Here is a 26,028-nt window from a genome sequence, read left to right as displayed (position 1 = left end):
AAACTCAGGATCTCCTTTTTACTAGACAGGCGCTTTAACCAACTAAGCCACAGCACCTTTTTTGCATCTGGTCTCCTTTCCTTCCTCATGTAATCATTTAGAAGTGAAATCCACTTTTTTTTAAGGCTGGGCTTCTGTTGCAATATAACTTTTCAAAATGTTTTCCAATTGACTGAAACTCCATTGCACAAAACGAGCATGTCATTAATCGTCGATTTAGAGTGGACTGCATTGCCCAGTGTGTGCATTGAGGAGCACATGTTCGTCTTTAATGGGGAGCAAGTTTGCACTCATGAATGTGGCAAAACATTCAAATCCGTAAGTGGGTGAACATTAAAGTCCTAGATGCTGCAAATCTCTATATCTGGATACGGAATGACTGAAAAAAGTTATGTCTCCAGTGTCAAAATGTGTGTAATGCACTAGTAATTCATTTCCTTTATTGACCAGTGAGGTAGCCATGTATGGAGGTGCTGTAGAGTGAAAATCAAGTTTCATATGGGCAGTGATCCCTGTGCCTGGATAGCTCAGTTGGTAGAGCATCAGACTTTTAATCTGAGGGTCCAGGGTTCAAGTCCCTGTTCAGGCGTACCTTTGCTTCTTTTACAAAAAATTAAGCAGGAAATATGAATTGCTCATTCTAATATGTGCTATTTCTGATGGCATCGCAACCTTGGGCAATATGACTCTAAGGTAGTGGAGTCCAGAGTTCTTGGATGCTTTGCCAACATTTCAAGCCTGACTGTGCTTCTAAATAGCATGAAATAGCAATCTTTGTACAAAGTTTTAATATTGGGGAGACAGATTGGTCGAAAAAAAAGCAGACAGGCGCCGCTGAGATTCTAACTCAGGATCTCCTGTTTACTAGACAGGCGCTTTAACCAACTAAGCCGCAGCACCTTTTTTGCATCTGGTCTCCTTTCCTTCCTCATGTAATCATTTAGAAGTGAAATCCACTTTTTTAAGGCTGGGCTTCTGTTGCAATATAACTTTTCAAAATGTTTTCCAATTGACTGAAACTCCATTGCACAAAACGAGCATGTCATTAATCGTCGATTTAGAGTGGACTGCATTGCCCAGTGTGTGCATTGAGGAGCACATGTTCGTCTTTACTGGGGAGCAAGTTTGCACTCATGAATGTGGCAAAACATTCAAATCCGTAAGTGGGTGAACATTAAAGTCCTAGATGCTGCAAATCTCTATATCTGGATACGGAATGTCTGAAAAAAGTTATGTCTCCAGTGTCAAAATGTGTGTAATGCACTAGTAATTCATTTCCTTTATTGACCAGTGAGGTAGCCATGTATGGAGGTACTGTAGAGTGAAAATCAAGTTTCAAATGGGCAGTGATCCCTGTGCCTGGATAGCTCAGTCGGTAGAGCATCAGACTTTTAATCTGAGGGTCCAGGGTTCAAGTCACTGTTCAGGCGTACCTTTGCTTCTTTTACAAAAAATTAAGCAGGAAATATGAATTGCTCATTCTAATATGTGCTATTTCTGATGGCATCGCAACCTTGGGCAATATGACTCTAAGGTAGTGGAGTCCAGAGTTCTTGGAGGCTTTGCCAACATTTCAAGCCTGACTGTGCTTCTAAATAGCATGAAATAGCAATCTTTGTACAAAGTTTTAACATTGGGGAGACAGATTGGTCGAAAAAAAAGCAGACAGGCGCTGCTGAGATTTGAACTCAGGATCTCCTGTTTACTAGACAGGCGCTTTAACCAACTAAGCCGCAGCACCTTTTTTGCATCTGGTCTCCTTTCCTTCCTCATGTAATCATTTAGAAGTGAAATACACTTTTTTAAGGCTGGGCTTCTGTTGCAATATAACTTTTCAAAATGTTTTCCAATTGACTGAAACTCCATTGCACAAAACGAGCATGTCATTAATCGTCGATTTAGAGTGGACTGCATTGCCCAGTGTGTGCATTGAGGAGCACATGTTCGTCTTTACTGGGGAGCAAGTTTGCACTCATGAATGTGGCAAAACATTCAAATCCGTAAGTGGGTGAACATTAAAGTCCTAGATGCTGCAAATCTCTATATCTGGATACGGAATGACTGAAAAAAGTTATGTCTCCAGTGTCAAAATGTGTGTAATGCACTAGTAATTCATTTCCTTTATTGCCCAGTGAGGTAGCCATGTATGGAGGTGCTGTAGAGTGAAAATCAAGTTTCAAATGGACAGTAATCCCTGTGCCTGGATAGCTCAGTCGGTAGAGCATCAGACTTTTAATCTGAGGGTCCAGGGTTCAAGTCCCTGTTCAGGCGTACCTTTGCTTCTTTTACAAAAAATTAAGCAGGAAATATGAATTGCTCATTCTAATATGTGCTATTTCTGATGGCATCGCAACCTTGGGCAATATGACTCTAAGGTAGTGGAGTCCAGAGTTCTTGGATGCTTTGCCAACATTTCAAGCCTGACTGTGCTTCTAAATAGCATGAAATAGCAATCTTTGTACAAAGTTTTAATATTGGGGAGACAGATTGGTCGAAAAAAAAGCAGACAGGCACTGCTGAGATTCGAACTCAGGATCTCCTGTTTACTAGACAGGCGCTTTAACCAACTAAGCCGCAGCACCTTTTTTGCATCTGGTCTCCTTTCCTTCCTCATGTAATCATTTAGAAGTGAAATCCACTTTTTTAAGGCTGGGCTTCTGTTGCAATATAACTTTTCAAAATGTTTTCCAATTGACTGAAACTCCATTGCACAAAACGAGCATGTCATTAATCGTCGATTTAGAGTGGACTGCATTGCCCAGTGTGTGCATTGAGGAGCACATGTTCGTCTTTACTGGGGAGCAAGTTTGCACTCATGAATGTGGCAAAACATTCAAATCCGTAAGTGGGTGACCATTAAAGTCCTACATGCTGCAAATCTCTATATCTGGATACGGAATGACTGAAAAAAGTTATGTCTCCAGTGTCAAAATGTGTGTAATGCACTAGTAATTCATTTCCTTTATTGACCAGTGAGGTAGCCATGTATGGAGGTGCTGTAGAGTGAAAATCAAGTTTCAAATGGGCAGTGATCCCTGTGCCTGGATAGCTCAGTTGGTAGAGCATCAGACTTTTAATCTGAGGGTCCAGGGTTCAAGTCACTGTTCAGGCGTACCTTTGCTTCTTTTACAAAAAATTAAGCAGGAAATATGAATTGCTCATTCTAATATGTGCTATTTCTGATGGCATCGCAACCCTGGGCAATATGACTCTAAGGTAGTGGAGTCCAGAGTTCTTGGAGGCTTTGCCAACATTTCAAGCCTGACTGTGCTTCTAAATAGCATGAAATAGCAATCTTTGTACAAAGTTTTAACATTGGGGAGACAGATTGGTCGAAAAAAAAGCAGACAGGCGCTGCTGAGATTCAAACTCAGGATCTCCTGTTTACTAGACAGGCGCTTTAACCAACTAAGCCACAGCACCTTTTTTGCATCTGGTCTCCTTTCCTTCCTCATGTAATCATTTAGAAGTGAAATCCACTTTTTTTAAGGCTAGGCTTCTGTTGCAATATAACTTTTCAAAATGTTTTCCAATTGACTGAAACTCCATTGCACAAAACGAGCATGTCAGTAATCATCGATTTAGAGTGGACTGCATTGCCCAGTGTGTGCATTGAGGAGCACATGTTCGTCTTTACTGGGGAGCAAGTTTGCACTCATGAATGTGGCAAAACATTCAAATCCGTAAGTGGGTGACCATTAAAGTCCTACATGCTGCAAATCTCTATATCTGGATACGGAATGACTGAAAAAAGTTATGTCTCCAGTGTCAAAATGTGTGTAATGCACTAGTAATTCATTTCCTTTATTGACCAGTGAGGTAGCCATGTATGGAGGTGCTGTAGAGTGAAAATCAAGTTTCAAATGGGCAGTGATCCCTGTGCCTGGATAGCTCAGTCGGTAGAGCATCAGACTTTTAATCTGAGGGTCCAGGGTTCAAGTCCCTGTTCAGGCGTACCTTTGCTTCTTTTACAAAAAATTAAGCAGGAAATATGAATTGCTCATTCTAATATGTGCTATTTCTGATGGCATCGCAACCTTGGGCAATATGACTCTAAGGTAGTGGAGTCCAGAGTTCTTGGATGCTTTGCCAACATTTCAAGCCTGACTGTGCTTCTAAATAGCATGAAATAGCAATCTTTGTACAAAGTTTTAATATTGGGGAGACAGATTGGTCGAAAAAAAAGCAGACAGGCGCTGCTGAGATTCGAACTCAGGATCTCCTGTTTACTAGACAGGCACTTTAACCAACTAAGCCACAGCACCTTTTTTGCATCTGGTTTCCTTTCCTTCCTCATGTAATCATTTAGAAGTGAAATCCACTTTTTTAAGGCTGGGCTTCTGTTGCAATATAACTTTTCAAAATGTTTTCCAATTGACTGAAACTCCATTGCACAAAACGAGCATGTCATTAATCGTCGATTTAGAGTGGACTGCATTGCCCAGTGTGTGCATTGAGGAGCACATGTTCGTCTTTACTGGGGAGCAAGTTTGCACTCATGAATGTGGCAAAACATTCAAATCCGTAAGTGGGTGAACATTAAAGTCCTAGATGCTGCAAATCTCTATATCTGGATACGGAATGACTGAAAAAAGTTATGTCTCCAGTGTCAAAATGTGTGTAATGCACTAGTAATTAATTTCCTTTATTGACCAGTGAGGTAGCCATGTATGGAGGTGCTGTAGAGTGAAAATCAAGTTTCAAATGGGCAGTGATCCCTGTGCCTGGATAGCTCAGTCGGTAGAGCATCAGACTTTTAATCTGAGGGTCCAGGGTTCAAGTCACTGTTCAGGTGTACCTTTGCTTCTTTTACAAAAAATTAAGCAGGAAATATGAATTGCTCATTCTAATATGTGCTATTTCTGATGGCATCGCAACCTTGGGCAATATGACTCTAAGGTAGTGGAGTCCAGAGTTCTTGGAGGCTTTGCCAACATTTCAAGCCTGACTGTGCTTCTAAATAGCATGAAATAGCAATCTTTGTACAAAGTTTTAACATTGGGGAGACAGATTGGTCGAAAAAAAAGCAGACAGGCGCTGCTGAGATTCAAACTCAGGATCTCCTGTTTACTAGACAGGCGCTTTAACCAACTAAGCCACAGCACCTTTTTTGCATCTGGTCTCCTTTCCTTCCTCATGTAATCATTTAGAAGTGAAATCCACTTTTTTTAAGGCTAGGCTTCTGTAGCAATATAACTTTTCAAAATGTTTTCCAATTGACTGAAACTCCATTGCACAAAACGAGCATGTCATTAATCGTCGATTTAGAGTGGACTGCATTGCCCAGTGTGTGCATTGAGGAGCACATGTTCGTCTTTACTGGGGAGCAAGTTTGCACTCATGAATGTGGCAAAACATTCAAATCCGTAAGTGGGTGAACATTAAAGTCCTAGATGCTGCAAATCTCTATATCTGGATACGGAATGACTGAAAAAAGTTATGTCTCCAGTGTCAAAATGTGTGTAATGCACTAGTAATTCATTTCCTTTATTGACCAGTGAGGTAGCCATGTATGGAGGTGCTGTAGAGTGAAAATCAAGTTTCAAATGGGCAGTGATCCCTGTGCCTGGATAGCTCAGTTGGTAGAGCATCAGACTTTTAATCTGAGGGTCCAGGGTTCAAGTCCCTGTTCAGGCGTACCTTTGCTTCTTTTACAAAAAATTAAGCAGGAAATATGAATTGCTCATTCTAATATGTGCTATTTCTGATGGCATCGCAACCTTGGGCAATATGACTCTAAGGTAGTGGAGTCCAGAGTTCTTGGAGGCTTTGCCAACATTTCAAGCCTGACTGTGCTTCTAAATAGCATGAAATAGCAATCTTTGTACAAAGTTTTAACATTGGGGAGACAGATTGGTCGAAAAAAAAGCAGACAGGCGCTGCTGAGATTCAAACTCAGGATCTCCTGTTTACTAGACAGGCGCTTTAACCAACTAAGCCACAGCACCTTTTTTGCATCTGGTCTCCTTTCCTTCCTCATGTAATCATTTAGAAGTGAAATCCACTTTTTTTAAGGCTAGGCTTCTGTAGCAATATAACTTTTCAAAATGTTTTCCAATTGACTGAAACTCCATTGCACAAATCGAGCATTTCATTAATCGTCGATTTAGAGTGGACTGCATTGCCCAGTGTGTGCATTGAGGAGCACATGTTCGTCTTTACTGGGGAGCAAGTTTGCACTCATGAATGTGGCAAAACATTCAAATCCGTAAGTGGGTGAACATTAAAGTCCTAGATGCTGCAAATCTCTATATCTGGATACGGAATGACTGAAAAAAGTTATGTCTCCAGTGTCAAAATGTGTGTAATGCACTAGTAATTCATTTCCTTTATTGACCAGTGAGGTAGCCATGTATGGAGGTGCTGTAGAGTGAAAATCAAGTTTCAAATGGGCAGTGATCCCTGTGCCTGGATAGCTCAGTCGGTAGAGCATCAGAATTTTCATCTGAGGATCCAGGGTTCAAGTCCCTGTTCAGGCGTACCTTTGCTTCTTTTACAAAAAATTAAGCAGGAAATATGAATTGCTCATTCTAATATGTGCTATTTCTGATGGCATCGCAACCTTGGGCAATATGACTCTAAGGTAGTGGAGTCCAGAGTTCTTGGATGCTTTGCCAACATTTCAAGCCTGACTGTGCTTCTAAATAGCATGAAATAGCAATCTTTGTACAAAGTTTTAATATTGGGGAGACAGATTGGTCGAAAAAAAAGCAGACAGGCGCTGCTGAGATTTGAACTCAGGATCTCCTGTTTACTAGACAGGCGCTTTAACCAACTAAGCCGCAGCACCTTTTTTGCATCTGGTCTCCTTTCCTTCCTCATGTAATCATTTAGAAGTGAAATCCACTTTTTTAAGGCTGGGCTTCTGTTGCAATATAACTTTTCAAAATGTTTTCCAATTGACTGAAACTCCATTGCACAAAACGAGCATGTCATTAATCGTCGATTTAGAGTGGACTGCATTGCCCAGTGTGTGCATTGAGGAGCACATGTTCGTCTTTACTGGGGAGCAAGTTTGCACTCATGAATGTGGCAAAACATTCAAATCCGTAAGTGGGTGAACATTAAAGTCCTAGATGCTGCAAATCTCTATATCTGGATACGGAATGACTGAAAAAAGTTATGTCTCCAGTGTCAAAATGTGTGTAATGCACTAGTAATTCATTTCCTTTATTGACCAGTGAGGTAGCCATGTATGGAGGTGCTGTAGAGTGAAAATCAAGTTTCAAATGGCAGTGATCCCTGTGCCTGGATAGCTCAGTCGGTAGAGCATCAGACTTTTAATCTGAGGGTCCAGGGTTCAAGTCCCTGTTCAGGCGTACCTTTGCTTCTTTTACAATAAATTAAGCAGGAAATATGAATTGCTCATTCTAATATTTGCTATTTCTGATGGCATCGCAACCTTGGGCAATATGACTCTAAGGTAGTGGAGACCAGAGTTCTTGGGTGCTTTGCCAACATTTCAAGCCTGACTGTGCTTCTAAATAGCATGAAATAGCAATCTTTGTACAAAGTTTTAACATTGGGGAGACAGATTGGTCGAAAAAAAAGCAGACAGGCGCTGCTGAGATTTGAACTCAGGATCTCCTGTTTACTAGACAGGCGCTTTAACCAACTAAGCCGCAGCACCTTTTTTGCATCTGGTCTCCTTTCCTTCCTCATGTAATCATTTAGAAGTGAAATACACTTTTTTAAGGCTGGGCTTCTGTTGCAATATAACTTTTCAAAATGTTTTCCAATTGACTGAAACTCCATTGCACAAAACGAGCATGTCATTAATCGTCGATTTAGAGTGGACTGCATTGCCCAGTGTGTGCATTGAGGAGCACATGTTCGTCTTTACTGGGGAGCAAGTTTGCACTCATGAATGTGGCAAAACATTCAAATCCGTAAGTGGGTGAACATTAAAGTCCTAGATGCTGCAAATCTCTATATCTGGATACGGAATGACTGAAAAAAGTTATGTCTCCAGTGTCAAAATGTGTGTAATGCACTAGTAATTCATTTCCTTTATTGCCCAGTGAGGTAGCCATGTATGGAGGTGCTGTAGAGTGAAAATCAAGTTTCAAATGGGCAGTAATCCCTGTGCCTGGATAGCTCAGTCGGTAGAGCATCAGACTTTTAATCTGAGGGTCCAGGGTTCAAGTCCCTGTTCAGGCGTACCTTTGCTTCTTTTACAAAAAATTAAGCAGGAAATATGAATTGCTCATTCTAATATGTGCTATTTCTGATGGCATCGCAACCTTGGGCAATATGACTCTAAGGTAGTGGAGTCCAGAGTTCTTGGATGCTTTGCCAACATTTCAAGCCTGACTGTGCTTCTAAATAGCATGAAATAGCAATCTTTGTACAAAGTTTTAATATTGGGGAGACAGATTGGTCGAAAAAAAAGCAGACAGGCGCTGCTGAGATTCGAACTCAGGATCTCCTGTTTACTAGACAGGCGCTTTAACCAACTAAGCCGCAGCACCTTTTTTGCATCTGGTCTCCTTTCCTTCCTCATGTAATCATTTAGAAGTGAAATCCACTTTTTTAAGGCTGGGCTTCTGTTGCAATATAACTTTTCAAAATGTTTTCCAATTGACTGAAACTCCATTGCACAAAACGAGCATGTCATTAATCGTCGATTTAGAGTGGACTGCATTGCCCAGTGTGTGCATTGAGGAGCACATGTTCGTCTTTACTGGGGAGCAAGTTTGCACTCATGAATGTGGCAAAACATTCAAATCCGTAAGTGGGTGACCATTAAAGTCCTACATGCTGCAAATCTCTATATCTGGATACGGAATGACTGAAAAAAGTTATGTCTCCAGTGTCAAAATGTGTGTAATGCACTAGTAATTCATTTCCTTTATTGACCAGTGAGGTAGCCATGTATGGAGGTGCTGTAGAGTGAAAATCAAGTTTCAAATGGGCAGTGATCCCTGTGCCTGGATAGCTCAGTCGGTAGAGCATCAGACTTTTAATCTGAGGGTCCAGGGTTCAAGTCACTGTTCAGGCGTACCTTTGCTTCTTTTACAAAAAATTAAGCAGGAAATATGAATTGCTCATTCTAATATGTGCTATTTCTGATGGCATCGCAACCTTGGGCAATATGACTCTAAGGTAGTGGAGTCCAGAGTTCTTGGATGCTTTGCCAACATTTCAAGCCTGACTGTGCTTCTAAATAGCATGAAATAGCAATCTTTGTACAAAGTTTTAATATTGGGGAGACAGATTGGTCGAAAAAAAAGCAGACAGGCGCTGGTGAGATTCGAACTCAGGATCTCCTGTTTACTAGACAGGCGCTTTAACCAACTAAGCCACAGCACCTTTTTTGCATCTGGTCTCCTTTCCTTCCTCATGTAATCATTTAGAAGTGAAATCCACTTTTTTAAGGCTGGGCTTCTGTTGCAATATAACTTTTCAAAATGTTTTCCAATTGACTGAAACTCCATTGCACAAAACGAGCATGTCAGTAATCGACGATTTAGAGTGGACTGCATTGCCCAGTGTGTGCATTGAGGAGCACATGTACGTCTTTACTGGTGAGCAAGTTTGCACTCATGAATGCGGCAAAACATTCAAATGCGTGGGCTGGATGACCATTAAAGTCCTACATGCTGCAAATCTCTATATCTGGATACGGAATGACTGAAAAAAGTTATGTCTCCAGTGTCAAAATGTGTGTAATGCACTAGTAATTCATTTCCTTTATTGACCAGTGAGGTAGCCATGTATGGAGGTGCTGTAGAGTGAAAATCAAGTTTCAAATGGCAGTGATCCCTGTGCCTGGATAGCTCAGTCGGTAGAGCATCAGACTTTTAATCTGAGGGTCCAGGGTTCAAGTCCCTGTTCAGGCGTACCTTTGCTTCTTTTACAATAAATTAAGCAGGAAATATGAATTGCTCATTCTAATATTTGCTATTTCTGATGGCATCACAACCTTGGGCAATATGACTCTAAGGTAGTGGAGACCAGAGTTCTTGGGTGCTTTGCCAACATTTCAAGCCTGACTGTGCTTCTAAATAGCATGAAATAGCAATCTTTGTACAAAGTTTTAATATTGGGGAGACAGATTGGTCGAAAAAAAAAGCAGAGAGGCGCTGCTGAGATTGGAACTCAGGATCTCCTTTTTACTAGACAGGCGCTTTAACCAACTAAGCCACAGCACCTTTTTTGCATCTGGTCTCCTTTCCTTCCTCATGTAATCATTTAGAAGTGAAATCCACTTTTTTTTAAGGCTGGGCTTCTGTTGCAATATAACTTTTCAAAATGTTTTCCAATTGACTGAAACTCCATTGCACAAAACGAGCATGTCATTAATCGTCGATTTAGAGTGGACTGCATTGCCCAGTGTGTGCATTGAGGAGCACATGTTCGTCTTTACTGGGGAGCAAGTTTGCACTCATGAATGTGGCAAAACATTCAAATCCGTAAGTGGGTGAACATTAAAGTCCTAGATGCTGCAAATCTCTATATCTGGATACGGAATGTCTGAAAAAAGTTATGTCTCCAGTGTCAAAATGTGTGTAATGCACTAGTAATTCATTTCCTTTATTGACCAGTGAGGTAGCCATGTATGGAGGTACTGTAGAGTGAAAATCAAGTTTCAAATGGGCAGTGATCCCTGTGCCTGGATAGCTCAGTCGGTAGAGCATCAGACTTTTAATCTGAGGGTCCAGGGTTCAAGTCACTGTTCAGGCGTACCTTTGCTTCTTTTACAAAAAATTAAGCAGGAAATATGAATTGCTCATTCTAATATGTGCTATTTCTGATGGCATCGCAACCCTGGGCAATATGACTCTAAGGTAGTGGAGTCCAGAGTTCTTGGAGGCTTTGCCAACATTTCAAGCCTGACTGTGCTTCTAAATAGCATGAAATAGCAATCTTTGTACAAAGTTTTAACATTGGGGAGACAGATTGGTCGAAAAAAAAGCAGACAGGCGCTGCTGAGATTCAAACTCAGGATCTCCTGTTTACTAGACAGGCGCTTTAACCAACTAAGCCACAGCACCTTTTTTGCATCTGGTCTCCTTTCCTTCCTCATGTAATCACTTAGAAGTGAAATCCACTTTTTTTAAGGCTAGGCTTCTGTTGCAATATAACTTTTCAAAATGTTTTCCAATTGACTGAAACTCCATTGCACAAAACGAGCATGTCAGTAATCGTCGATTTAGAGTGGACTGCATTGCCCAGTGTGTGCATTGAGGAGCACATGTTCGTCTTTACTGGGGAGCAAGTTTGCACTCATGAATGTGGCAAAACATTCAAATCCATAAGTGGGTGACCATTAAAGTCCTACATGCTGCAAATCTCTATATCTGGATACGGAATGACTGAAAAAAGTTATGTCTCCAGTGTCAAAATGTGTGTAATGCACTAGTAATTCATTTCCTTTATTGACCAGTGAGGTAGCCATGTATGGAGGTGCTGTAGAGTGAAAATCAAGTTTCAAATGGGCAGTGATCCCTGTGCCTGGATAGCTCAGTCGGTAGAGCATCAGACTTTTAATCTGAGGGTCCAGGGTTCAAGTCCCTGTTCATGCGTACCTTTGCTTCTTTTACAAAAAATTAAGCAGGAAATATGAATTGCTCATTCTAATATGTGCTATTTCTGATGGCATCGCAACCTTGGGCAATATGACTCTAAGGTAGTGGAGTCCAGAGTTCTTGGATGCTTTGCCAACATTTCAAGCCTGACTGTGCTTCTAAATAGCATGAAATAGCAATCTTTGTACAAAGTTTTAATATTGGGGAGACAGATTGGTCGAAAAAAAAGCAGACAGGCGCTGCTGAGATTCGAACTCAGGATCTCCTGTTTACTAGACAGGCACTTTAACCAACTAAGCCACAGCACCTTTTTTGCATCTGGTTTCCTTTCCTTCCTCATGTAATCATTTAGAAGTGAAATCCACTTTTTTAAGGCTGGGCTTCTGTTGCAATATAACTTTTCAAAATGTTTTCCAATTGACTGAAACTCCATTGCACAAAACGAGCATGTCAGTAATCGTCGATTTAGAGTGGACTGCATTGCCCAGTGTGTGCATTGAGGAGCACATGTTCGTCTTTACTGGGGAGCAAGTTTGCACTCATGAATGTGGCAAAACATTCAAATCCATAAGTGGGTGACCATTAAAGTCCTACATGCTGCAAATCTCTATATCTGGATACGGAATGACTGAAAAAAGTTATGTCTCCAGTGTCAAAATGTGTGTAATGCACTAGTAATTCATTTCCTTTATTGACCAGTGAGGTAGCCATGTATGGAGGTGCTGTAGAGTGAAAATCAAGTTTCAAATGGGCAGTGATCCCTGTGCCTGGATAGCTCAGTCGGTAGAGCATCAGACTTTTAATCTGAGGGTCCAGGGTTCAAGTCCCTGTTCAGGCGTACCTTTGCTTCTTTTACAAAAAATTAAGCAGGAAATATGAATTGCTCATTCTAATATGTGCTATTTCTGATGGCATCGCAACCTTGGGCAATATGACTCTAAGGTAGTGGAGTCCAGAGTTCTTGGATGCTTTGCCAACATTTCAAGCCTGACTGTGCTTCTAAATAGCATGAAATAGCAATCTTTGTACAAAGTTTTAATATTGGGGAGACAGATTGGTCGAAAAAAAAGCAGACAGGCGCTGCTGAGATTCGAACTCAGGATCTCCTGTTTACTAGACAGGCACTTTAACCAACTAAGCCACAGCACCTTTTTTGCATCTGGTTTCCTTTCCTTCCTCATGTAATCATTTAGAAGTGAAATCCACTTTTTTAAGGCTGGGCTTCTGTTGCAATATAACTTTTCAAAATGTTTTCCAATTGACTGAAACTCCATTGCACAAAACGAGCATGTCATTAATCGTCGATTTAGAGTGGACTGCATTGCCCAGTGTGTGCATTGAGGAGCACATGTTCGTCTTTACTGGGGAGCAAGTTTGCACTCATGAATGTGGCAAAACATTCAAATCCGTAAGTGGGTGAACATTAAAGTCCTAGATGCTGCAAATCTCTATATCTGGATACGGAATGACTGAAAAAAGTTATGTCTCCAGTGTCAAAATGTGTGTAATGCACTAGTAATTAATTTCCTTTATTGACCAGTGAGGTAGCCATGTATGGAGGTGCTGTAGAGTGAAAATCAAGTTTCAAATGGGCAGTGATCCCTGTGCCTGGATAGCTCAGTCGGTAGAGCATCAGACTTTTAATCTGAGGGTCCAGGGTTCAAGTCACTGTTCAGGTGTACCTTTGCTTCTTTTACAAAAAATTAAGCAGGAAATATGAATTGCTCATTCTAATATGTGCTATTTCTGATGGCATCGCAACCTTGGGCAATATGACTCTAAGGTAGTGGAGTCCAGAGTTCTTGGAGGCTTTGCCAACATTTCAAGCCTGACTGTGCTTCTAAATAGCATGAAATAGCAATCTTTGTACAAAGTTTTAACATTGGGGAGACAGATTGGTCGAAAAAAAAGCAGACAGGCGCTGCTGAGATTCAAACTCAGGATCTCCTGTTTACTAGACAGGCGCTTTAACCAACTAAGCCACAGCACCTTTTTTGCATCTGGTCTCCTTTCCTTCCTCATGTAATCATTTAGAAGTGAAATCCACTTTTTTTAAGGCTAGGCTTCTGTAGCAATATAACTTTTCAAAATGTTTTCCAATTGACTGAAACTCCATTGCACAAAACGAGCATGTCATTAATCGTCGATTTAGAGTGGACTGCATTGCCCAGTGTGTGCATTGAGGAGCACATGTTCGTCTTTACTGGGGAGCAAGTTTGCACTCATGAATGTGGCAAAACATTCAAATCCGTAAGTGGGTGAACATTAAAGTCCTAGATGCTGCAAATCTCTATATCTGGATACGGAATGACTGAAAAAAGTTATGTCTCCAGTGTCAAAATGTGTGTAATGCACTAGTAATTCATTTCCTTTATTGACCAGTGAGGTAGCCATGTATGGAGGTGCTGTAGAGTGAAAATCAAGTTTCAAATGGGCAGTGATCCCTGTGCCTGGATAGCTCAGTCGGTAGAGCATCAGAATTTTCATCTGAGGGTCCAGGGTTCAAGTCCCTGTTCAGGCGTACCTTTGCTTCTTTTACAAAAAATTAAGCAGGAAATATGAATTGCTCATTCTAATATGTGCTATTTCTGATGGCATCGCAACCTTGGGCAATATGACTCTAAGGTAGTGGAGTCCAGAGTTCTTGGATGCTTTGCCAACATTTCAAGCCTGACTGTGCTTCTAAATAGCATGAAATAGCAATCTTTGTACAAAGTTTTAATATTGGGGAGACAGATTGGTCGAAAAAAAAGCAGACAGGCGCTGCTGAGATTTGAACTCAGGATCTCCTGTTTACTAGACAGGCGCTTTAACCAACTAAGCCGCAGCACCTTTTTTGCATCTGGTCTCCTTTCCTTCCTCATGTAATCATTTAGAAGTGAAATCCACTTTTTTAAGGCTGGGCTTCTGTTGCAATATAACTTTTCAAAATGTTTTCCAATTGACTGAAACTCCATTGCACAAAACGAGCATGTCATTAATCGTCGATTTAGAGTGGACTGCATTGCCCAGTGTGTGCATTGAGGAGCACATGTTCGTCTTTACTGGGGAGCAAGTTTGCACTCATGAATGTGGCAAAACATTCAAATCTGTAAGTGGGTGAACATTAAAGTCCTAGATGCTGCAAATCTCTATATCTGGATACGGAATGACTGAAAAAAGTTATGTCTCCAGTGTCAAAATGTGTGTAATGCACTAGTAATTCATTTCCTTTATTGCCCAGTGAGGTAGCCATGTATGGAGGTGCTGTAGAGTGAAAATCAAGTTTCAAATGGGCAGTAATCCCTGTGCCTGGATAGCTCAGTCGGTAGAGCATCAGACTTTTAATCTGAGGGTCCAGGGTTCAAGTCCCTGTTCAGGCGTACCTTTGCTTCTTTTACAAAAAATTAAGCAGGAAATATGAATTGCTCATTCTAATATGTGCTATTTCTGATGGCATCGCAACCTTGGGCAATATGACTCTAAGGTAGTGGAGTCCAGAGTTCTTGGATGCTTTGCCAACATTTCAAGCCTGACTGTGCTTCTAAATAGCATGAAATAGCAATCTTTGTACAAAGTTTTAATATTGGGGAGACAGATTGGTCGAAAAAAAAGCAGACAGGCGCTGCTGAGATTCGAACTCAGGATCTCCTGTTTACTAGACAGGCGCTTTAACCAACTAAGCCGCAGCACCTTTTTTGCATCTGGTCTCCTTTCCTTCCTCATGTAATCATTTAGAAGTGAAATCCACTTTTTTAAGGCTGGGCTTCTGTTGCAATATAACTTTTCAAAATGTTTTCCAATTGACTGAAACTCCATTGCACAAAACGAGCATGTCATTAATCGTCGATTTAGAGTGGACTGCATTGCCCAGTGTGTGCATTGAGGAGCACATGTTCGTCTTTACTGGGGAGCAAGTTTGCACTCATGAATGTGGCAAAACATTCAAATCCGTAAGTGGGTGACCATTAAAGTCCTACATGCTGCAAATCTCTATATCTGGATACGGAATGACTGAAAAAAGTTATGTCTCCAGTGTCAAAATGTGTGTAATGCACTAGTAATTCATTTCCTTTATTGACCAGTGAGGTAGCCATGTATGGAGGTGCTGTAGAGTGAAAATCAAGTTTCAAATGGGCAGTGATCCCTGTGCCTGGATAGCTCAGTCGGTAGAGCATCAGACTTTTAATCTGAGGGTCCAGGGTTCAAGTCCCTGTTCAGGCGTACCTTTGCTTCTTTTACAAAAAATTAAGCAGGAAATATGAATTGCTCATTCTAATATGTGCTATTTCTGATGGCATCGCAACCTTGGGCAATATGACTCTAAGGTAGTGGAGTCCAGAGTTCTTGGAGGCTTTGCCAACATTTCAAGCCTGACTGTGCTTCTAAATAGCATGAAATAGCAATCTTTGTACAAAGTTTTAACATTGGGGAGACAGATTGGTCGAAAAAAAAGCAGACAGGCGCTGCTGAGATTCAAACTCAGGATCTCCTGTTTACTAGACAGGCACTTTAACCAACTAAGCCACAGCACCTTTTTTGCATCTGGTCTCCTTTCCTTCCTCATGTAATCATTTAGAAGTGAAATCCACTTTTTTTAAGGCTAGGCTTCTGTAGCAATATAACTTTTCAAAATGTTTTCCAATTGACTGAAACTCCATTGCACAAAACGAGCATGTCATTAATCGTCGATTTAGAGTGGACTGCATTGCCCAGTGTGTGCATTGAGGAGCACATGTTCGTCTTTACTGGGGAGCAAGTTTGCACTCATGAATGTGGCAAAACATTCAAATCCGTAAGTGGGTGAACATTAAAGTCCTAGATGCTGCAAATCTCTATATCTGGATACGGAATGACTGAAAAAAGTTATGTCTCCAGTGTCAAAATGTGTGTAATGCACTAGTAATTCATTTCCTTTATTGCCCAGTGAGGTAGCCATGTATGGAGGTGCTGTAGAGTGAAAATCAAGTTTCAAATGGGCACTGATCCCTGTGCCTGGATAGCTCAGTCGGTAGAGCATCAGACTTTTCATCTGAGGGTCCAGGGTTCAAGTCCCTGTTCAGGCGTACCTTTGCTTCTTTTACAAAAAATTAAGCAGGAAATATGAATTGCTCATTCTAATATGTGCTATTTCTGATGGCATCGCAACCTTGGGCAATATGACTCTAAGGTAGTGGAGTCCAGAGTTCTTGGATGCTTTGCCAACATTTCAAGCCTGACTGTGCTTCTAAATAGCATGAAATAGCAATCTTTGTACAAAGTTTTAATATTGGGGAGACAGATTGGTCGAAAAAAAAGCAGACAGGCGCTGCTGAGATTTGAACTCAGGATCTCCTGTTTACTAGACAGGCGCTTTAACCAACTAAGCCGCAGCACCTTTTTTGCATCTGGTCTCCTTTCCTTCCTCATGTAATCATTTAGAAGTGAAATCCACTTTTTTAAGGCTGGGCTTCTGTTGCAATATAACTTTTCAAAATGTTTTCCAATTGACTGAAACTCCATTGCACAAAACGAGCATGTCATTAATCGTCGATTTAGAGTGGACTGCATTGCCCAGTGTGTGCATTGAGGAGCACATGTTCGTCTTTACTGGGGAGCAAGTTTGCACTCATGAATGTGGCAAAACATTCAAATCCCTAAGTGGGTGAACATTAAAGTCCTAGATGCTGCAAATCTCTATATCTGGATACGGAATGTCTGAAAAAAGTTATGTCTCCAGTGTCAAAATGTGTGTAATGCACTAGTAATTCATTTCCTTTATTGACCAGTGAGGTAGCCATGTATGGAGGTACTGTAGAGTGAAAATCAAGTTTCAAATGGGCAGTGATCCCTGTGCCTGGATAGCTCAGTCGGTAGAGCATCAGACTTTTAATCTGAGGGTCCAGGGTTCAAGTCACTGTTCAGGCGTACCTTTGCTTCTTTTACAAAAAATTAAGCAGGAAATATGAATTGCTCATTCTAATATGTGCTATTTCTGATGGCATCGCAACCTTGGGCAATATGACTCTAAGGTAGTGGAGTCCAGAGTTCTTGGATGCTTTGCCAACATTTCAAGCCTGACTGTGCTTCTAAATAGCATGAGATAGCAATCTTTGTACAAAGTTTTAATATTGGGGAGACAGATTGGTCGAAAAAAAAAGCAGACAGGCGCCGCTGAGATTCAAACTCAGGATCTCCTGTTTACTAGACAGGCGCTTTAACCAACTAAGCCGCAGCACCTTTTTTGCATCTGGTCTCCTTTCCTTCCTCATGTAATCATTTAGAAGTGAAATCCACTTTTTTAAGGCTGGGCTTCTGTTGCAATATAACTTTTCAAAATGTTTTCCAATTGACTGAAACTCCATTGCACAAAACGAGCATGTCATTAATCGTCGATTTAGAGTGGACTGCATTGCCCAGTGTGTGCATTGAGGAGCACATGTTCGTCTTTACTGGGGAGCAAGTTTGCACTCATGAATGTGGCAAAACATTCAAATCCGTAAGTGGGTGAACATTAAAGTCCTAGATGCTGCAAATCTCTATATCTGGATACGGAATGTCTGAAAAAAGTTATGTCTCCAGTGTCAAAATGTGTGTAATGCACTAGTAATTCATTTCCTTTATTGACCAGTGAGGTAGCCATGTATGGAGGTACTGTAGAGTGAAAATCAAGTTTCAAATGGGCAGTGATCCCTGTGCCTGGATAGCTCAGTCGGTAGAGCATCAGACTTTTAATCTGAGGGTCCAGGGTTCAAGTCACTGTTCAGGCGTACCTTTGCTTCTTTTACAAAAAATTAAGCAGGAAATATGAATTGCTCATTCTAATATGTGCTATTTCTGATGGCATCGCAACCTTGGGCAATATGACTCTAAGGTAGTGGAGTCCAGAGTTCTTGGAGGCTTTGCCAACATTTCAAGCCTGACTGTGCTTCTAAATAGCATGAAATAGCAATCTTTGTACAAAGTTTTAACATTGGGGAGACAGATTGGTCAAAAAAAAAGCAGACAGGCGCTGCTGAGATTTGAACTCAGGATCTCCTGTTTACTAGACAGGCGCTTTAACCAACTAAGCCGCAGCACCTTTTTTGCATCTGGTCTCCTTTCCTTCCTCATGTAATCATTTAGAAGTGAAATACACTTTTTTAAGGCTGGGCTTCTGTTGCAATATAACTTTTCAAAATGTTTTCCAATTGACTGAAACTCCATTGCACAAAACGAGCATGTCATTAATCGTCGATTTAGAGTGGACTGCATTGCCCAGTGTGTGCATTGAGGAGCACATGTTCGTCTTTACTGGGGAGCAAGTTTGCACTCATGAATGTGGCAAAACATTCAAATCCGTAAGTGGGTGAACATTAAAGTCCTAGATGCTGCAAATCTCTATATCTGGATACGGAATGACTGAAAAAAGTTATGTCTCCAGTGTCAAAATGTGTGTAATGCACTAGTAATTCATTTCCTTTATTGCCCAGTGAGGTAGCCATGTATGGAGGTGCTGTAGAGTGAAAATCAAGTTTCAAATGGGCAGTAATCCCTGTGCCTGGATAGCTCAGTCGGTAGAGCATCAGACTTTTAATCTGAGGGTCCAGGGTTCAAGTCCCTGTTCAGGCGTACCTTTGCTTCTTTTACAAAAAATTAAGCAGGAAATATGAATTGCTCATTCTAATATGTGCTATTTCTGATGGCATCGCAACCTTGGGCAATATGACTCTAAGGTAGTGGAGTCCAGAGTTCTTGGATGCTTTGCCAACATTTCAAGCCTGACTGTGCTTCTAAATAGCATGAAATAGCAATCTTTGTACAAAGTTTTAATATTGGGGAGACAGATTGGTCGAAAAAAAAGCAGACAGGCGCTGCTGAGATTCGAACTCAGGATCTCCTGTTTACTAGACAGGCGCTTTAACCAACTAAGCCGCAGCACCTTTTTTGCATCTGGTCTCCTTTCCTTCCTCATGTAATCATTTAGAAGTGAAATCCACTTTTTTAAGGCTGGGCTTCTGTTGCAATATAACTTTTCAAAATGTTTTCCAATTGACTGAAACTCCATTGCACAAAACGAGCATGTCATTAATCGTCGATTTAGAGTGGACTGCATTGCCCAGTGTGTGCATTGAGGAGCACATGTTCGTCTTTACTGGGGAGCAAGTTTGCACTCATGAATGTGGCAAAACATTCAAATCCGTAAGTGGGTGACCATTAAAGTCCTACATGCTGCAAATCTCTATATCTGGATACGGAATGACTGAAAAAAGTTATGTCTCCAGTGTCAAAATGTGTGTAATGCACTAGTAATTCATTTCCTTTATTGACCAGTGAGGTAGCCATGTATGGAGGTGCTGTAGAGTGAAAATCAAGTTTCAAATGGGCAGTGATCCCTGTGCCTGGATAGCTCAGTCGGTAGAGCATCAGACTTTTAATCTGAGGGTCCAGGGTTCAAGTCACTGTTCAGGCGTACCTTTGCTTCTTTTACAAAAAATTAAGCAGGAAATATGAATTGCTCATTCTAATATGTGCTATTTCTGATGGCATCGCAACCTTGGGCAATATGACTCTAAGGTAGTGGAGTCCAGAGTTCTTGGATGCTTTGCCAACATTTCAAGCCTGACTGTGCTTCTAAATAGCATGAAATAGCAATCTTTGTACAAAGTTTTAATATTGGGGAGACAGATTGGTCGAAAAAAAAGCAGACAGGCGCTGGTGAGATTCGAACTCAGGATCTCCTGTTTACTAGACAGGCGCTTTAACCAACTAAGCCACAGCACCTTTTTTGCATCTGGTCTCCTTTCCTTCCTCATGTAATCATTTAGAAGTGAAATCCACTTTTTTAAGGCTGGGCTTCTGTTGCAATATAACTTTTCAAAATGTTTTCCAATTGACTGAAACTCCATTGCACAAAACGAGCATGTCAGTAATCGACGATTTAGAGTGGACTGCATTGCCCAGTGTGTGCATTGAGGAGCACATGTACGTCTTTACTGGTGAGCAAGTTTGCACTCATGAATGCGGCAAAACATTCAAATGCGTGGGCTGGATGACCATTAAAGTCCTACATGCTGCAAATCTCTATATCTGGATACGGAATGACTGAAAAAAGTTATGTCTCCAGTGTCAAAATGTGTGTAATGCACTAGTAATTCATTTCCTTTATTGACCAGTGAGGTAGCCATGTATGGAGGTGCTGTAGAGTGAAAATCAAGTTTCAAATGGCAGTGATCCCTGTGCCTGGATAGCTCAGTCGGTAGAGCATCAGACTTTTAATCTGAGGGTCCAGGGTTCAAGTCCCTGTTCAGGCGTACCTTTGCTTCTTTTACAATAAATTAAGCAGGAAATATGAATTGCTCATTCTAATATTTGCTATTTCTGATGGCATCACAACCTTGGGCAATATGACTCTAAGGTAGTGGAGACCAGAGTTCTTGGGTGCTTTGCCAACATTTCAAGCCTGACTGTGCTTCTAAATAGCATGAAATAGCAATCTTTGTACAAAGTTTTAATATTGGGGAGACAGATTGGTCGAAAAAAAAAGCAGAGAGGCGCTGCTGAGATTGGAACTCAGGATCTCCTTTTTACTAGACAGGCGCTTTAACCAACTAAGCCACAGCACCTTTTTTGCATCTGGTCTCCTTTCCTTCCTCATGTAATCATTTAGAAGTGAAATCCACTTTTTTTTAAGGCTGGGCTTCTGTTGCAATATAACTTTTCAAAATGTTTTCCAATTGACTGAAACTCCATTGCACAAAACGAGCATGTCATTAATCGTCGATTTAGAGTGGACTGCATTGCCCAGTGTGTGCATTGAGGAGCACATGTTCGTCTTTACTGGGGAGCAAGTTTGCACTCATGAATGTGGCAAAACATTCAAATCCGTAAGTGGGTGAACATTAAAGTCCTAGATGCTGCAAATCTCTATATCTGGATACGGAATGTCTGAAAAAAGTTATGTCTCCAGTGTCAAAATGTGTGTAATGCACTAGTAATTCATTTCCTTTATTGACCAGTGAGGTAGCCATGTATGGAGGTACTGTAGAGTGAAAATCAAGTTTCAAATGGGCAGTGATCCCTGTGCCTGGATAGCTCAGTCGGTAGAGCATCAGACTTTTAATCTGAGGGTCCAGGGTTCAAGTCACTGTTCAGGCGTACCTTTGCTTCTTTTACAAAAAATTAAGCAGGAAATATGAATTGCTCATTCTAATATGTGCTATTTCTGATGGCATCGCAACCCTGGGCAATATGACTCTAAGGTAGTGGAGTCCAGAGTTCTTGGAGGCTTTGCCAACATTTCAAGCCTGACTGTGCTTCTAAATAGCATGAAATAGCAATCTTTGTACAAAGTTTTAACATTGGGGAGACAGATTGGTCGAAAAAAAAGCAGACAGGCGCTGCTGAGATTCAAACTCAGGATCTCCTGTTTACTAGACAGGCGCTTTAACCAACTAAGCCACAGCACCTTTTTTGCATCTGGTCTCCTTTCCTTCCTCATGTAATCATTTAGAAGTGAAATCCACTTTTTTTAAGGCTAGGCTTCTGTTGCAATATAACTTTTCAAAATGTTTTCCAATTGACTGAAACTCCATTGCACAAAACGAGCATGTCAGTAATCGTCGATTTAGAGTGGACTGCATTGCCCAGTGTGTGCATTGAGGAGCACATGTTCGTCTTTACTGGGGAGCAAGTTTGCACTCATGAATGTGGCAAAACATTCAAATCCATAAGTGGGTGACCATTAAAGTCCTACATGCTGCAAATCTCTATATCTGGATACGGAATGACTGAAAAAAGTTATGTCTCCAGTGTCAAAATGTGTGTAATGCACTAGTAATTCATTTCCTTTATTGACCAGTGAGGTAGCCATGTATGGAGGTGCTGTAGAGTGAAAATCAAGTTTCAAATGGGCAGTGATCCCTGTGCCTGGATAGCTCAGTCGGTAGAGCATCAGACTTTTAATCTGAGGGTCCAGGGTTCAAGTCCCTGTTCAGGCGTACCTTTGCTTCTTTTACAAAAAATTAAGCAGGAAATATGAATTGCTCATTCTAATATGTGCTATTTCTGATGGCATCGCAACCTTGGGCAATATGACTCTAAGGTAGTGGAGTCCAGAGTTCTTGGATGCTTTGCCAACATTTCAAGCCTGACTGTGCTTCTAAATAGCATGAAATAGCAATCTTTGTACAAAGTTTTAATATTGGGGAGACAGATTGGTCGAAAAAAAAGCAGACAGGCGCTGCTGAGATTCGAACTCAGGATCTCCTGTTTACTAGACAGGCACTTTAACCAACTAAGCCACAGCACCTTTTTTGCATCTGGTTTCCTTTCCTTCCTCATGTAATCATTTAGAAGTGAAATCCACTTTTTTAAGGCTGGGCTTCTGTTGCAATATAACTTTTCAAAATGTTTTCCAATTGACTGAAACTCCATTGCACAAAACGAGCATGTCATTAATCGTCGATTTAGAGTGGACTGCATTGCCCAGTGTGTGCATTGAGGAGCACATGTTCGTCTTTACTGGGGAGCAAGTTTGCACTCATGAATGTGGCAAAACATTCAAATCCGTAAGTGGGTGAACATTAAAGTCCTAGATGCTGCAAATCTCTATATCTGGATACGGAATGACTGAAAAAAGTTATGTCTCCAGTGTCAAAATGTGTGTAATGCACTAGTAATTAATTTCCTTTATTGACCAGTGAGGTAGCCATGTATGGAGGTGCTGTAGAGTGAAAATCAAGTTTCAAATGGGCAGTGATCCCTGTGCCTGGATAGCTCAGTCGGTAGAGCATCAGACTTTTAATCTGAGGGTCCAGGGTTCAAGTCACTGTTCAGGTGTACCTTTGCTTCTTTTACAAAAAATTAAGCAGGAAATATGAATTGCTCATTCTAATATGTGCTATTTCTGATGGCATCGCAACCTTGGGCAATATGACTCTAAGGTAGTGGAGTCCAGAGTTCTTGGAGGCTTTGCCAACATTTCAAGCCTGACTGTGCTTCTAAATAGCATGAAATAGCAATCTTTGTACAAAGTTTTAACATTGGGGAGACAGATTGGTCGAAAAAAAAGCAGACAGGCGCTGCTGAGATTCAAACTCAGGATCTCCTGTTTACTAGACAGGCGCTTTAACCAACTAAGCCACAGCACCTTTTTTGCATCTGGTCTCCTTTCCTTCCTCATGTAATCATTTAGAAGTGAAATCCACTTTTTTTAAGGCTAGGCTTCTGTAGCAATATAACTTTTCAAAATGTTTTCCAATTGACTGAAACTCCATTGCACAAAACGAGCATGTCATTAATCGTCGATTTAGAGTGGACTGCATTGCCCAGTGTGTGCATTGAGGAGCACATGTTCGTCTTTACTGGGGAGCAAGTTTGCACTCATGAATGTGGCAAAACATTCAAATCCGTAAGTGGGTGAACATTAAAGTCCTAGATGCTGCAAATCTCTATATCTGGATACGGAATGACTGAAAAAAGTTATGTCTCCAGTGTCAAAATGTGTGTAATGCACTAGTAATTCATTTCCTTTATTGACCAGTGAGGTAGCCATGTATGGAGGTGCTGTAGAGTGAAAATCAAGTTTCAAATGGGCAGTGATCCCTGTGCCTGGATAGCTCAGTCGGTAGAGCATCAGAATTTTCATCTGAGGGTCCAGGGTTCAAGTCCCTGTTCAGGCGTACCTTTGCTTCTTTTACAAAAAATTAAGCAGGAAATATGAATTGCTCATTCTAATATGTGCTATTTCTGATGGCATCGCAACCTTGGGCAATATGACTCTAAGGTAGTGGAGTCCAGAGTTCTTGGATGCTTTGCCAACATTTCAAGCCTGACTGTGCTTCTAAATAGCATGAAATAGCAATCTTTGTACAAAGTTTTAATATTGGGGAGACAGATTGGTCGAAAAAAAAGCAGACAGGCGCTGCTGAGATTTGAACTCAGGATCTCCTGTTTACTAGACAGGCGCTTTAACCAACTAAGCCGCAGCACCTTTTTTGCATCTGGTCTCCTTTCCTTCCTCATGTAATCATTTAGAAGTGAAATCCACTTTTTTAAGGCTGGGCTTCTGTTGCAATATAACTTTTCAAAATGTTTTCCAATTGACTGAAACTCCATTGCACAAAACGAGCATGTCATTAATCGTCGATTTAGAGTGGACTGCATTGCCCAGTGTGTGCATTGAGGAGCACATGTTCGTCTTTACTGGGGAGCAAGTTTGCACTCATGAATGTGGCAAAACATTCAAATCTGTAAGTGGGTGAACATTAAAGTCCTAGATGCTGCAAATCTCTATATCTGGATACGGAATGACTGAAAAAAGTTATGTCTCCAGTGTCAAAATGTGTGTAATGCACTAGTAATTCATTTCCTTTATTGCCCAGTGAGGTAGCCATGTATGGAGGTGCTGTAGAGTGAAAATCAAGTTTCAAATGGGCAGTAATCCCTGTGCCTGGATAGCTCAGTCGGTAGAGCATCAGACTTTTAATCTGAGGGTCCAGGGTTCAAGTCCCTGTTCAGGCGTACCTTTGCTTCTTTTACAAAAAATTAAGCAGGAAATATGAATTGCTCATTCTAATATGTGCTATTTCTGATGGCATCGCAACCTTGGGCAATATGACTCTAAGGTAGTGGAGTCCAGAGTTCTTGGATGCTTTGCCAACATTTCAAGCCTGACTGTGCTTCTAAATAGCATGAAATAGCAATCTTTGTACAAAGTTTTAATATTGGGGAGACAGATTGGTCGAAAAAAAAGCAGACAGGCGCTGCTGAGATTCGAACTCAGGATCTCCTGTTTACTAGACAGGCGCTTTAACCAACTAAGCCGCAGCACCTTTTTTGCATCTGGTCTCCTTTCCTTCCTCATGTAATCATTTAGAAGTGAAATCCACTTTTTTAAGGCTGGGCTTCTGTTGCAATATAACTTTTCAAAATGTTTTCCAATTGACTGAAACTCCATTGCACAAAACGAGCATGTCATTAATCGTCGATTTAGAGTGGACTGCATTGCCCAGTGTGTGCATTGAGGAGCACATGTTCGTCTTTACTGGGGAGCAAGTTTGCACTCATGAATGTGGCAAAACATTCAAATCCGTAAGTGGGTGACCATTAAAGTCCTACATGCTGCAAATCTCTATATCTGGATACGGAATGACTGAAAAAAGTTATGTCTCCAGTGTCAAAATGTGTGTAATGCACTAGTAATTCATTTCCTTTATTGACCAGTGAGGTAGCCATGTATGGAGGTGCTGTAGAGTGAAAATCAAGTTTCAAATGGGCAGTGATCCCTGTGCCTGGATAGCTCAGTCGGTAGAGCATCAGACTTTTAATCTGAGGGTCCAGGGTTCAAGTCCCTGTTCAGGCGTACCTTTGCTTCTTTTACAAAAAATTAAGCAGGAAATATGAATTGCTCATTCTAATATGTGCTATTTCTGATGACATCGCAACCTTGGGCAATATGACTCTAAGGTAGTGGAGTCCAGAGTTCTTGGAGGCTTTGCCAACATTTCAAGCCTGACTGTGCTTCTAAATAGCATGAAATAGCAATCTTTGTACAAAG

At 41.0% G+C, this 26,028-nt stretch overlaps 15 non-coding genes across 15 annotated transcripts; all 15 read left to right on the top strand.

The window, feature by feature from the left end:
* Window positions 1-516: 516 nt before the first annotated feature.
* TRNAK-UUU (transfer RNA lysine (anticodon UUU)) lies at window positions 517-589 on the top strand. Its single transcript has one exon. It is a non-coding gene; the product is annotated as a tRNA-Lys (tRNA).
* Window positions 590-2,198: 1,609 nt separating this feature from the next.
* On the top strand, window positions 2,199-2,271 carry TRNAK-UUU (transfer RNA lysine (anticodon UUU)). Its single transcript has one exon. It is a non-coding gene; the product is annotated as a tRNA-Lys (tRNA).
* Window positions 2,272-3,881: 1,610 nt separating this feature from the next.
* TRNAK-UUU (transfer RNA lysine (anticodon UUU)) lies at window positions 3,882-3,954 on the top strand. Its single transcript has one exon. It is a non-coding gene; the product is annotated as a tRNA-Lys (tRNA).
* A 1,610-nt stretch (window positions 3,955-5,564) lies between these two features.
* On the top strand, window positions 5,565-5,637 carry TRNAK-UUU (transfer RNA lysine (anticodon UUU)). The gene has a single exon. It is a non-coding gene; the product is annotated as a tRNA-Lys (tRNA).
* Window positions 5,638-7,246: 1,609 nt separating this feature from the next.
* Window positions 7,247-7,319, top strand: TRNAK-UUU (transfer RNA lysine (anticodon UUU)). Its single transcript has one exon. It is a non-coding gene; the product is annotated as a tRNA-Lys (tRNA).
* Window positions 7,320-8,087: 768 nt separating this feature from the next.
* Window positions 8,088-8,160, top strand: TRNAK-UUU (transfer RNA lysine (anticodon UUU)). Its single transcript has one exon. It is a non-coding gene; the product is annotated as a tRNA-Lys (tRNA).
* Window positions 8,161-9,769: 1,609 nt separating this feature from the next.
* On the top strand, window positions 9,770-9,842 carry TRNAK-UUU (transfer RNA lysine (anticodon UUU)). Its single transcript has one exon. It is a non-coding gene; the product is annotated as a tRNA-Lys (tRNA).
* A 2,454-nt stretch (window positions 9,843-12,296) lies between these two features.
* TRNAK-UUU (transfer RNA lysine (anticodon UUU)) lies at window positions 12,297-12,369 on the top strand. Its single transcript has one exon. It is a non-coding gene; the product is annotated as a tRNA-Lys (tRNA).
* A 2,451-nt stretch (window positions 12,370-14,820) lies between these two features.
* TRNAK-UUU (transfer RNA lysine (anticodon UUU)) lies at window positions 14,821-14,893 on the top strand. The gene has a single exon. It is a non-coding gene; the product is annotated as a tRNA-Lys (tRNA).
* Window positions 14,894-15,661: 768 nt separating this feature from the next.
* TRNAK-UUU (transfer RNA lysine (anticodon UUU)) lies at window positions 15,662-15,734 on the top strand. Its single transcript has one exon. It is a non-coding gene; the product is annotated as a tRNA-Lys (tRNA).
* Window positions 15,735-19,027: 3,293 nt separating this feature from the next.
* On the top strand, window positions 19,028-19,100 carry TRNAK-UUU (transfer RNA lysine (anticodon UUU)). Its single transcript has one exon. It is a non-coding gene; the product is annotated as a tRNA-Lys (tRNA).
* A 1,609-nt stretch (window positions 19,101-20,709) lies between these two features.
* On the top strand, window positions 20,710-20,782 carry TRNAK-UUU (transfer RNA lysine (anticodon UUU)). The gene has a single exon. It is a non-coding gene; the product is annotated as a tRNA-Lys (tRNA).
* A 1,613-nt stretch (window positions 20,783-22,395) lies between these two features.
* Window positions 22,396-22,468, top strand: TRNAK-UUU (transfer RNA lysine (anticodon UUU)). The gene has a single exon. It is a non-coding gene; the product is annotated as a tRNA-Lys (tRNA).
* A 2,451-nt stretch (window positions 22,469-24,919) lies between these two features.
* TRNAK-UUU (transfer RNA lysine (anticodon UUU)) lies at window positions 24,920-24,992 on the top strand. The gene has a single exon. It is a non-coding gene; the product is annotated as a tRNA-Lys (tRNA).
* Window positions 24,993-25,760: 768 nt separating this feature from the next.
* Window positions 25,761-25,833, top strand: TRNAK-UUU (transfer RNA lysine (anticodon UUU)). Its single transcript has one exon. It is a non-coding gene; the product is annotated as a tRNA-Lys (tRNA).
* Window positions 25,834-26,028: the final 195 nt, after the last annotated feature.

Source organism: Ambystoma mexicanum, unplaced genomic scaffold (genome assembly GCF_040938575.1).
Source record: "Ambystoma mexicanum isolate Mex_15411 unplaced genomic scaffold, UKY_AmexF1_1 Mex_scaf1, whole genome shotgun sequence".
Lineage (NCBI taxonomy): Eukaryota > Metazoa > Chordata > Amphibia > Caudata > Ambystomatidae > Ambystoma > Ambystoma mexicanum.
The sequence above is the reverse complement of the archived record's forward strand: the minus strand, read 5'-3'. Positions and strand labels throughout refer to the sequence as shown.